Source organism: Populus nigra, chromosome 18 (assembly GCF_951802175.1).
Source record: "Populus nigra chromosome 18, ddPopNigr1.1, whole genome shotgun sequence".
Lineage (NCBI taxonomy): Eukaryota > Viridiplantae > Streptophyta > Magnoliopsida > Malpighiales > Salicaceae > Populus > Populus nigra.
This window is the reverse complement of record NC_084869.1, coordinates 2,053,183-2,062,614: the sequence shown is the minus strand read 5'-3', so window position 1 is coordinate 2,062,614 and position 9,432 is coordinate 2,053,183. Positions and strand designations below refer to the sequence as shown.

Here is a 9,432-nt window from a genome sequence, read left to right as displayed (position 1 = left end):
GAAAGATAAAAGAAGCTTTTTTTGAAGCCCAATCTATTTTCTAAAAAAAAAATAAGGAAAAAAACGTTTAAATAAAACTTTATTTATCAAATAAAACTTGTAGATACCAATAGCTATTAGTTTCATCATCAAAAAAAATATCATCAAACAATTTTCTCTCTCTTATCTGTTTTTCAACAAACTCTCTTCTCTCTCAAATCCAATTACTAAAGAATAAAAAAAATAAGATTTTAGAACAAAATATTGAATTAAAAAACTAAAGGGACCACATGTATGCAGCCTCTTGGATATTAGAGGTTTGAGATTTTTAAGATTTGGTTGTCTTCTGGTTGAGGTCAAGACACAAGCTAAATGTTCTTTTAGGTTACTGTGTGTGTAAATATGTTGTTCATTTGTCTCCATATTGGATGATCCCTGGGTATTAATTTATATCGCATCAGATCATATAAAATTATATTGTGATGAGTAATAAATATATCAGATATATTATGCATGAATAAAATTTACTTTATTATTAACGGTTACAAGAATAACCTGTAAAACAAATTGTTTATTGAGACACCTGTTAATTTATAAAACAAGACACATCACTGTGTAACCTGTCTAAGGGCCGAAATAAGAGGTTTCGGCTTAGACAGGACACACGTGTGCTGATTTTATAATCACCTTAGACATTATTGATTGTTTTTAAGAACAACAAGAGTGTATTAAAGAACCATCTCAACCCAATAATTTAAGTTTTTAGATGAAGTTTTAAGATTTGATTTATATTATTCTCTGATATAATTTCCTCAAGTGAAAGCTCTTTGAACTTGAAACTTGTACATGTTCACATTACCTTGTGCTTAATTTTTATCAAATAAATAGGGATTGTGAGATTCGAACTTGTAATCGCTTGGTTATCAAGGTTCTGGTACCATATCAAAGAACTTTCTCAATTCAATAATTTAAATTTTTAAATAAAATTTTTAAATGTAATTTATATTATTATCTGATGGAGTGCACATGTGTTAAAGTAATGTCTTGATTACTTTAACAAATCAGTTTTATGTTAAAGTAATGTCTTGATTACTTTAACAAATGATTGAGCAGCATTAATCCATGTTTTGCATCCTCTTATGTTAATAGAAAGTCTTGCCTCTGCCACATTTTCTTTCTTTCATCACTGGTTCTTTCGAGAATTTTTTTATTTCTTAAAATGGTTTTTTTTCATTGAGTTGCATATAAAAAAAATCATTTATAAATTATTAAAAAAAAAAAACATAAGAAGATGCTCTTAAACAACCAAACATAGCTAAGTACATAGCTCTTTGCATCTTTTTTCAATAATCAAATAGGATCATGTGCTTGTTAGATATCCACTGCGGTGAAAAAACTAGGTGGGGGCAGACTTCGTATATAAAAGGCCATTTTCTAGCGGATGAAACGCTTAAAAGAAGTAGAAAGAATTTTAATCAAAGGATGGTGTAAATTTTACTTTAAATTCTGAATGAGGCCAGCCCTTTTAGGGTTAGCAGTTTCGGCAATCTTATGACATTTTCATAAAAAAAAAAATTACTCTTGTATTTGGAATAATTTATAAAATATAACAAATAATTTTATTTATCATTTAACAGTTGAAATTATATATGTAGGAAATAATTTCGTTGTTGATTGACAATAGTAATTTTATTCTAACCCTTTATAAAATTCCAACAAAATAATTTTATCATTTATATAATTATAGTTAAAGTAATATACACAATAATATGTGTAATAATGTGTAGTAAATTTTTGTCAACTCTCCTATACTAAAATTCATATGTAACATTTGTACTAATTATAGTTAAAGTAATATATACAATAATATGTGAAGCAGTTTCGGCCTTTTCTCTCCTTTCTCTCTCTCCCCCCCCTCCCTGTCTTTTTTTTTTCCTCCCTCCTCCCTCCTCCCAGTTAGGCTTCCTTTGACCTTTGAGAAAAGAAACCACTCTTAACATAAAACTCTCTTTATATGCCCAAGTATTTCAATTTTGTTTTTCTTTTACGAGCTTTGAAAATAATATTGGAGTTTTTATTGTCATTTTCTGTGCATTAATTAGTAAATTTCTTCACCAAAGATGCTGGAAGGATTGCACAATATCTCAAGAATTGCATTTCTCATGGCGCCGAATCATTTGGAAAGTTTGGATTTTTGAAATAACCACAGCTGTAGTTACATTTATAAAAAATTATTTTTTGAAATAGTGTTTTTATTATCATTTTCTGTGCATTAACTGTTTTGGGTCTTTACTTCTCGCTAAGTTTCTCTGTTATCTTTGCCCTTGCGATTGTGGGCCTTCAAGAGAAGGAAACATTTTTTGAACAAAGTATATCTGATTCATCACTTGGCAATTTCAATTGCAATTAGGGTTTGAAGTGAAACTGTCACCATAATTTTTCAAAGAACATAGAGATGACTTGAAGGAACTCGAGTTTTCTTGCATTTTACTCAGACAATAACATTTCTTAATTTCTTAAGATGAAAAATTGACAACAGTCTATCTTCAGTAATTTTATTCAAAAAAGAACAGAAAAAAAACCTATCTTTTTCATAAGGTTAGAACATGTTGGCAAACAGGACTGGATAAGGGGGGGCAACTGCATTGACCGGTGATTGTTGCTTTAGGAGATCGACCTGACCTGACATGCATCTCAATCATGTCTTAAACTACCAAATACAGCTCTTCGCATTAAAATCAAAAAGCGATACAACAAATCAGTTTTATGAGCTGCTTCAGATCCTTTAAAGCAATTACATGTCTCCTACACAGAAAAACCAAAAGGTTGCCTGGATCCAAAGTAAACCTCCTTGATCCTTGTCACAAAAATTAAGTGGTTTGATCCATCTCCATAACAGTAGCTGTCAAAAAGTTGTTGAAGACCACGGCTGCATCCACAACCTCGACCTGGAGTGGCAGTGCAGTCCTCCAGCAGCTTCAGTTTCCCTGCAAAAGGTAGGTAATGTTATTCGTTGATAGTTTTGTAACCCACCATGGTATTGTGGAAATCAAAGTGGCAAATGGATTGGTTAAAAACAGAAAACATAAACCAAAGTATTCATTTAAAACCAACAGAACGGTAATTCTGCTGTTGATCTCGAGCAAGCCAACTATGTGATCACCACGGCACCATAATCACCTCATGTATCTGTGAACCTTATCCAAGAAAAAAAAGGAAAGAAGAAAGATAGGATGTGAGCAATGGTTTCAATGTCAATACAAGGCAAAGAAAACAAAAAACAAAAATAAAGGGATGAACACAGTGGACAGATCAATGGACCGGACACAAAGCAGAATTTAATCTTGGCTGTGAGATACTGAATAAAGCATTTAGTGTTTGATTGTACAATCTGTCAACATGAATCTCAGAAAGAAAAGGAACGGATGCCCCGGTGCAACAGCAGCCACGGATCTTGTTTGCTATCTTTTCTGTTGGAAAAAAAAAAACCTCAGAATTGCCTGAAGGCATGGTCTGCTATTTCTGTCCAGAATAGTCCATGCCATAATCAGCAAGTATGCGATATCAGTCAAGTAAACTCTTGGCTCTTGAAAATCCTAAATTCAACAACAAAAAAAAAACATAGAATTCTCACTCAAAAGCCCAAAATTCACTCTGATCACTCCACACCTGCCAGGGGAAAAAAGAACACAGGGAACTTAATTATAAGGCAATCACGATGACAGCTTAACCAAATAAAAAAGATTGAAACTTTGAAACTTAATGACAGAACCATCGATGTTGTTAGAAAATAAACGTGTTAGAGGTCAAAGTTTTGCTCGCTGCTATCAATTATGATGCCATGTTGGAATCGATTTCCATGGCAAACTTTAGCAGATAAAATAATAATTTAGGGAGATTAAGCATACACAGCAAACCATATATAGATCTTGATAGCACTCACAGCTCCCTGTTCACCTCCTTTTCCCTCTGGAAATAAAACTGATCGAGCTAAGAATCCAAAACAGCACAGCTAAAGGAGCATACCATAAGAACATGACCAAACTCCGGGGAAGAGAAAAACACACGGCACCATGATGATAGAACAGCCAGCCACCCTAACCTGTGGAGATATTGATATCTTGAAGCAATGATTAGAAGTATTAAGGCCACTCTCGATAGAATGAATTTCTGCCATTGCATATCATTGGTTTGTTTACTTTGAAACAATAAAAAAGAAAGAAAGGGAGCACCTCTAAACTCATCATCCATAAGCATGGCTTCCAATGCTTCGATTCCCATGTCCTGCTCCTTTCCATAGTCTGCCAATTCATTTCATTCAACCAATCAGTTATTAAAACATAGAAATTAGCATAACCCATCACTGCAACACTCCCCCACTGGGTAGGAACTATCAACCAACCAATATAGGTAATGATAAACAATTAATTCAAAGATCCATTTAAGAAAATCAAAGAAAATTACCAGTCAAGGTCGATAATTTTAATCTCCTTCCGTCTCTCCCTTCCTCCAGGTCGCGGTTGCTATTTTTTTTCTTTGTAATAGAAGATTAATGCCTCTGTACTCAACAAAGCCAGAACCCACGGACCGCCACCGCAACCCATCTCCCCTTGCAATTCTCATCTCCCCCTAAAAAAAAAAACCCAACTGCCCAGCGCTATTCCGCCATGGCACGCCCAACACCAACATAGCCATTGAACCAGTTACCAACATAACCACCAAACCACGGCATAGCCGTTAACGACGAAACGATCCAGCTGCCAGGATCGGGAAAAAAAAGAACACGAAATGGGACAACTCCGACAGACTCAAACGATCACAGAAGCCAACGCAACCTTCCAGGTCCACGCCGCTAGTAACTCCACCAACGGCGAAAGTCGCGCGAAAACAAAAGGGAAAGCAACGGAAGGCTAAAAGACTGGATCCCTCGTTGGATGGCGCCGAGAAAAACTGCCCTCATAAACACGCAGAGGAGATGGAGTTGGCACCGATCCCACACTTAACGCACTGAAACCCACGGACCACCACCGCAGCCCATCTCCCCTAGCAATTCTCACCTCTCTCTCTCGAGAAAAAAAAAACACAACCAATGAACCAGTTACCAATAAAACCACAAACCACGGCATAGCCGTCAACAACGAAACGATCCAGCTGCCAGGAGCCTAAAAAAAAAGAACTGGAAAAGCGAAAACTCCGACAGACTCAAGCTATCAAGACTGCCAACGCAACCGTCCAGGACAACGCCGCTAGTAACTCCACCAGCGGCGGAAGTTGAGCGAAAAAAAGAAGCAGCGACTGCAACCGAAGGCTCCCTCGTTGGATGGCGGCGAGAAAAACCGCCCTGATCAACGCGCAGAGGAGATGTAGTTGGCACCGATCCGGCGCTCAACGAACCGAAACACCACCGGTTTGACATGGAGTGGCGATCAATTTAACAAAGAGTTTGGCTGTGGCTGCTGCGGTCAGTGTTTGTTCTATGGACGACCAAGAGACAATAAAAAGAAAGCTCCTAAAGCAAGCCCCAGCAAATAAGAAAATTACACGTGGTTAAAACCCATAAAAAAAATAAAGTGGCAGCAACACAGTAAATTGGTAATAGTAAAACCCAACTCCAAGTAGAGTAAAAAAAATATAAAAAATAAAGAAAAAGCCCACAATTCATTATCTGCTATGACGATTTTAATTGAAGATATTAAGTTTAACTCCATCACAAAATTCACACCATCATTTATTTAGCAAAGGCACTCTTAATACAGCAGGATTCCTGCAATATTAAAATGCAACAATATTATCCCTGAACCTTCCCGGGTACTTCTTATTACATGGTATGGTACCCACTTATTCCTGCAATTAATACAGTACGATTCCTGCAATTAATACAAAAACAATATTGGAAGATTAGAAAAATCTCATTTGTATGAATCTTAATTAGCTTCAACTTCTTATTACATGGTATGGTACCTACTTATTTCCCAGCATGGACGCTTCTTTCTCCCATTTCAACAACTATATTGATCACCTGAACCTTCCCGGGGTCGACCTCCTCGAGGCAGTTTTGGCGCTTGAAGAATACATAAACTACGATAGCAAGGAGCATGACGAGGACACCAGCAAGCCCTCCTTTAGCAGCTGAGGAGTAGCCTGCTGTGGCCGAGTCTTGTGCAGTGGGGTGTGGGATGTAACTATTCATGTCTTAAAATTAACTATAAAAAGGAATGGTTAATTAGAAGAAAGTAAAAGCAGTAATGTCTCAAGTGAGATTAGAAAGAGATCGCATGCATTGATAACATTACCAAATTTGAGGAGACGAGTTAGCAGAGCAACAGTGGAGAAAGCTTAATTTTGTGAGTAAGGAGATGTATAACAAGGAGAAAGCTTTTGTGCTCTTAAATAGGGGGAAATTTGAGGAGACGAGTAAGCAGAGCAAAAAAAAAAATTTAAAATATATTGATAAGTAATAGTAATATAATAATCCTAATTAAGAGAGGGTAAATCTAACCTAATTAAGGAAGGAAATGTGAGTAGATTGAAAACTTCTTACTATATAGCAACCATTAGATGCAGATACTCATTGGTCAACCAAGCATGACCTAGTAAAAATGAAGAATCATACCACATAATGGGGTGACCACAAAGCTAGAGCCGTGCCGTACTTGTCATTGCCTCAATAGTCAAGGAGCATGTTTTTCCAAATAAAAAGGTGGTTATGGGCTGACTCATGACGCATCCACTCTTGCCCTGCTTGCTTGTCTCCTGTTGTGTTTCCTCCTCAAATGTGGTAATGTTATCAATGCATGCGATCTCTTTGTAATCTCACTTACATTGTTGCTTTTACTTTCTTCTAATTAACCATTCCTTTTTGTAGTTAATTTTAAGCCATGATAGTTACATCTCCTCAAATACTAATTATTAATGATTAATATTTTTTATGTTTTTACGTTATTTTGATATACTGATATTAAAATTAATTTTAAAAAAATAAAAAATGTATTTTATTTTAATATATTTTTTAACAAAAAAATATTTTAAAATACAACAACAATCATACTTTCAAATATTCTCTAGATTAATAAAGATAAAACAAATAATTTTAATAATATCTTATGCTTCATTGAAACCTTCAGAAGTGAGTTTTTTATTTTCTTTGCAAAACAAAACAAAACAGACAATAGACTCTGATTATATTATTATTTTCAGTTAGGCTTGGCTAGCAGTTCACTTTTTCCTTGCAAAACAAGACCTTTATATAGCTAAATTAGTAAATTATAGAAGAAAAAAAATAATGTATGGAAGAAGAAGAATCAAAATGCAGGAAAATGTTCCTTTAGGTTATTGTGTGTGTAAATATGTTGTTCATTTGTTTCCGATGATACCTGGGTTTTTATATCCAATCAGATCATATGAATTTATATTGTGATGAGTAATATATAGGATATATTATGCATTCTACATGTAGAGGTAATCATGAATAATAATTATAATATTTTAAACGATCACGCAACTAACTTGTAAAATAAATTATTTATTGAGACATCTTGTTAATTTATAAAACAAGACATTTAAATAAACATTAATATGTAACCTAACGTTAATACTCTGTTTGGGAACCGCACCGTGTTCTTAAAAAATTTATTTTATTTTTGTAAAAAATTAAAATTTTTTTATTTTTTGAATCGTTTTAACATGCTGATCTCAAAAATAATTTTTAAAAAATAAAAAAATATATCATTTTGATACATTTCAGCATGAAAAGTTATTTAAAAAGCAACTGTAACTACACTTCCAAACACCTCTAAAAAACCATAGAACTACTGTATTATTGGTGAAATCTTTTTTTATTATTTTCTTTTGGGATGATTGTTAAATAAATTATATGTTTATATTTTTGTGTTATATTATTTATCTTGAATGTTTAGATCATTAAAGTTATTTTATAATTGATTGGAACTTCCAAATTATTTTTCTTTTTAAACAACATAATGAGACTAAAATTATATATTTTAACATATCAATAATGAATATAAAAGATCTAACTTAACATAAAAATGTCATTACATAACTAAAAACTATAAAATCATTTTCTATATAAGAAAAATAGTAATGTTTTGTTTTGCAAAGATGTAAGGATGTATAACAAGGAGAAAGCTTTTGTGCTCTTAAATAGGGGGGGAAATAGGACAAGATGGAAAGTGAATAGTAGGACAGTTTTTCTTATATAGAAAATGATTTTATAGTTTTTAGTTATGTAATGACATTTTTATTTAGAAAATCACTCCTATTAAGTATTCTTTAAATAGGAGTGATTTTTTGAAATAAAATTTTAAGAATCAATAAAAGTTTTAAACAATAAAAGACTCAAAATGAAAAAAGTACTTTTATTGTACTTTGTTTGATTCTTAAGCTTTTATTTCTAAATATATCTTGTTTTTAGCTATAAAAATTTAAGAATTAAAATGAAGTTTAAGAAGCAATATATTTTAAAAATATATTTTATTGTTGTGTATGCTCAATCTCCCTAAATACATTTTAAAAATATATTTCGTTTTTAACTATAAAAGTTGAAGAATCAAAATAAAAGGTTTAAGAATCAATATATTTTAAATATATATTTTATTGCTGTGTGGGCTCAATATGTTTAAATATATTAAAATAATATTTTTTTTACTTTTAAAAAATTATTATTAAAATTAACATATTAAAATTATTTAAAAAAATTTAAAAAATTAATTAAAAAAAATTAAAACACAAAAATAAACAATATCTTAATGTTTTCTTTCTTCTCTTCTGTTGGGCCTATTGTGCCTTATTCGTTGAATCTAAAAGTGTCTTGCAAAGAAGATCCATCCCTTGAGCATCTCTTATATAATTGAACCCACGGGTCAACATAAACCCTCATAAAACCTAATTTTGCAACTCTAAACTTATAAAGACCTCTCTTCTTTTTTCTCTAGTAAATACTAGAAGGAAGACAAATACTATAAGCACACAAAAAAATCACTCAAAAAACCCTCTTACAGACAAACAAAACACTCACTTGTGAGATATGATCAATGAATATATTGGAGGCCTTGTTTCATCATCTCATCACGCATAAATTATTAACATGCTTTGCTTTTTTTAATTTTAATTTTTGTTAACTTAATTAACTATAGCTTACATAGTTGAGGTTTGTTAGATTTCAAAAATAATATATAGGACTTGTTGATAGATTTTTGAGAATACGCACTCAAATAGAAAAAAACAATATGCATGATTTTAAAAATACACACTCAATTAGATCCTTAATTTATATTTTTCTTCTTTTTCCAAGCTAAAAAGCCCTCCTTCTTTTTGTGAATATCTAAAACATACATTTAAATTTTAAAAGGAAAAAAATACTCATTCAAAGAAGAAGTTTGCAAGACCGTGTTTCTTTTTTACATCAAAAATTTAAAAGTAAGACTTTGACAAAGA

The 9,432-nt window shown here is 32.5% G+C and overlaps 1 long non-coding RNA gene across 3 annotated transcripts; it reads right to left on the bottom strand.

Annotated features, from left to right (window-relative positions):
- Nucleotides 1-2,684: 2,684 nt before the first annotated feature.
- On the bottom strand, nucleotides 2,685-5,511 carry LOC133677972 (uncharacterized). Of its 3 annotated transcripts, none has more exons than XR_009835874.1 (4): nucleotides 4,444-5,511; nucleotides 4,212-4,280; nucleotides 3,888-4,081; nucleotides 2,685-3,648 (listed from the first exon to the last, which is right to left on the bottom strand). It is a non-coding gene; the product is annotated as an uncharacterized LOC133677972 (long non-coding RNA). The 3 variants fall into 3 exon arrangements; XR_009835875.1 differs by having other exon boundaries at nucleotides 3,923-4,081; nucleotides 4,444-5,462; XR_009835873.1 differs by having other exon boundaries at nucleotides 4,006-4,081; nucleotides 4,444-5,447.
- Between the last annotated feature and the right edge of the window lie 3,921 nt (nucleotides 5,512-9,432).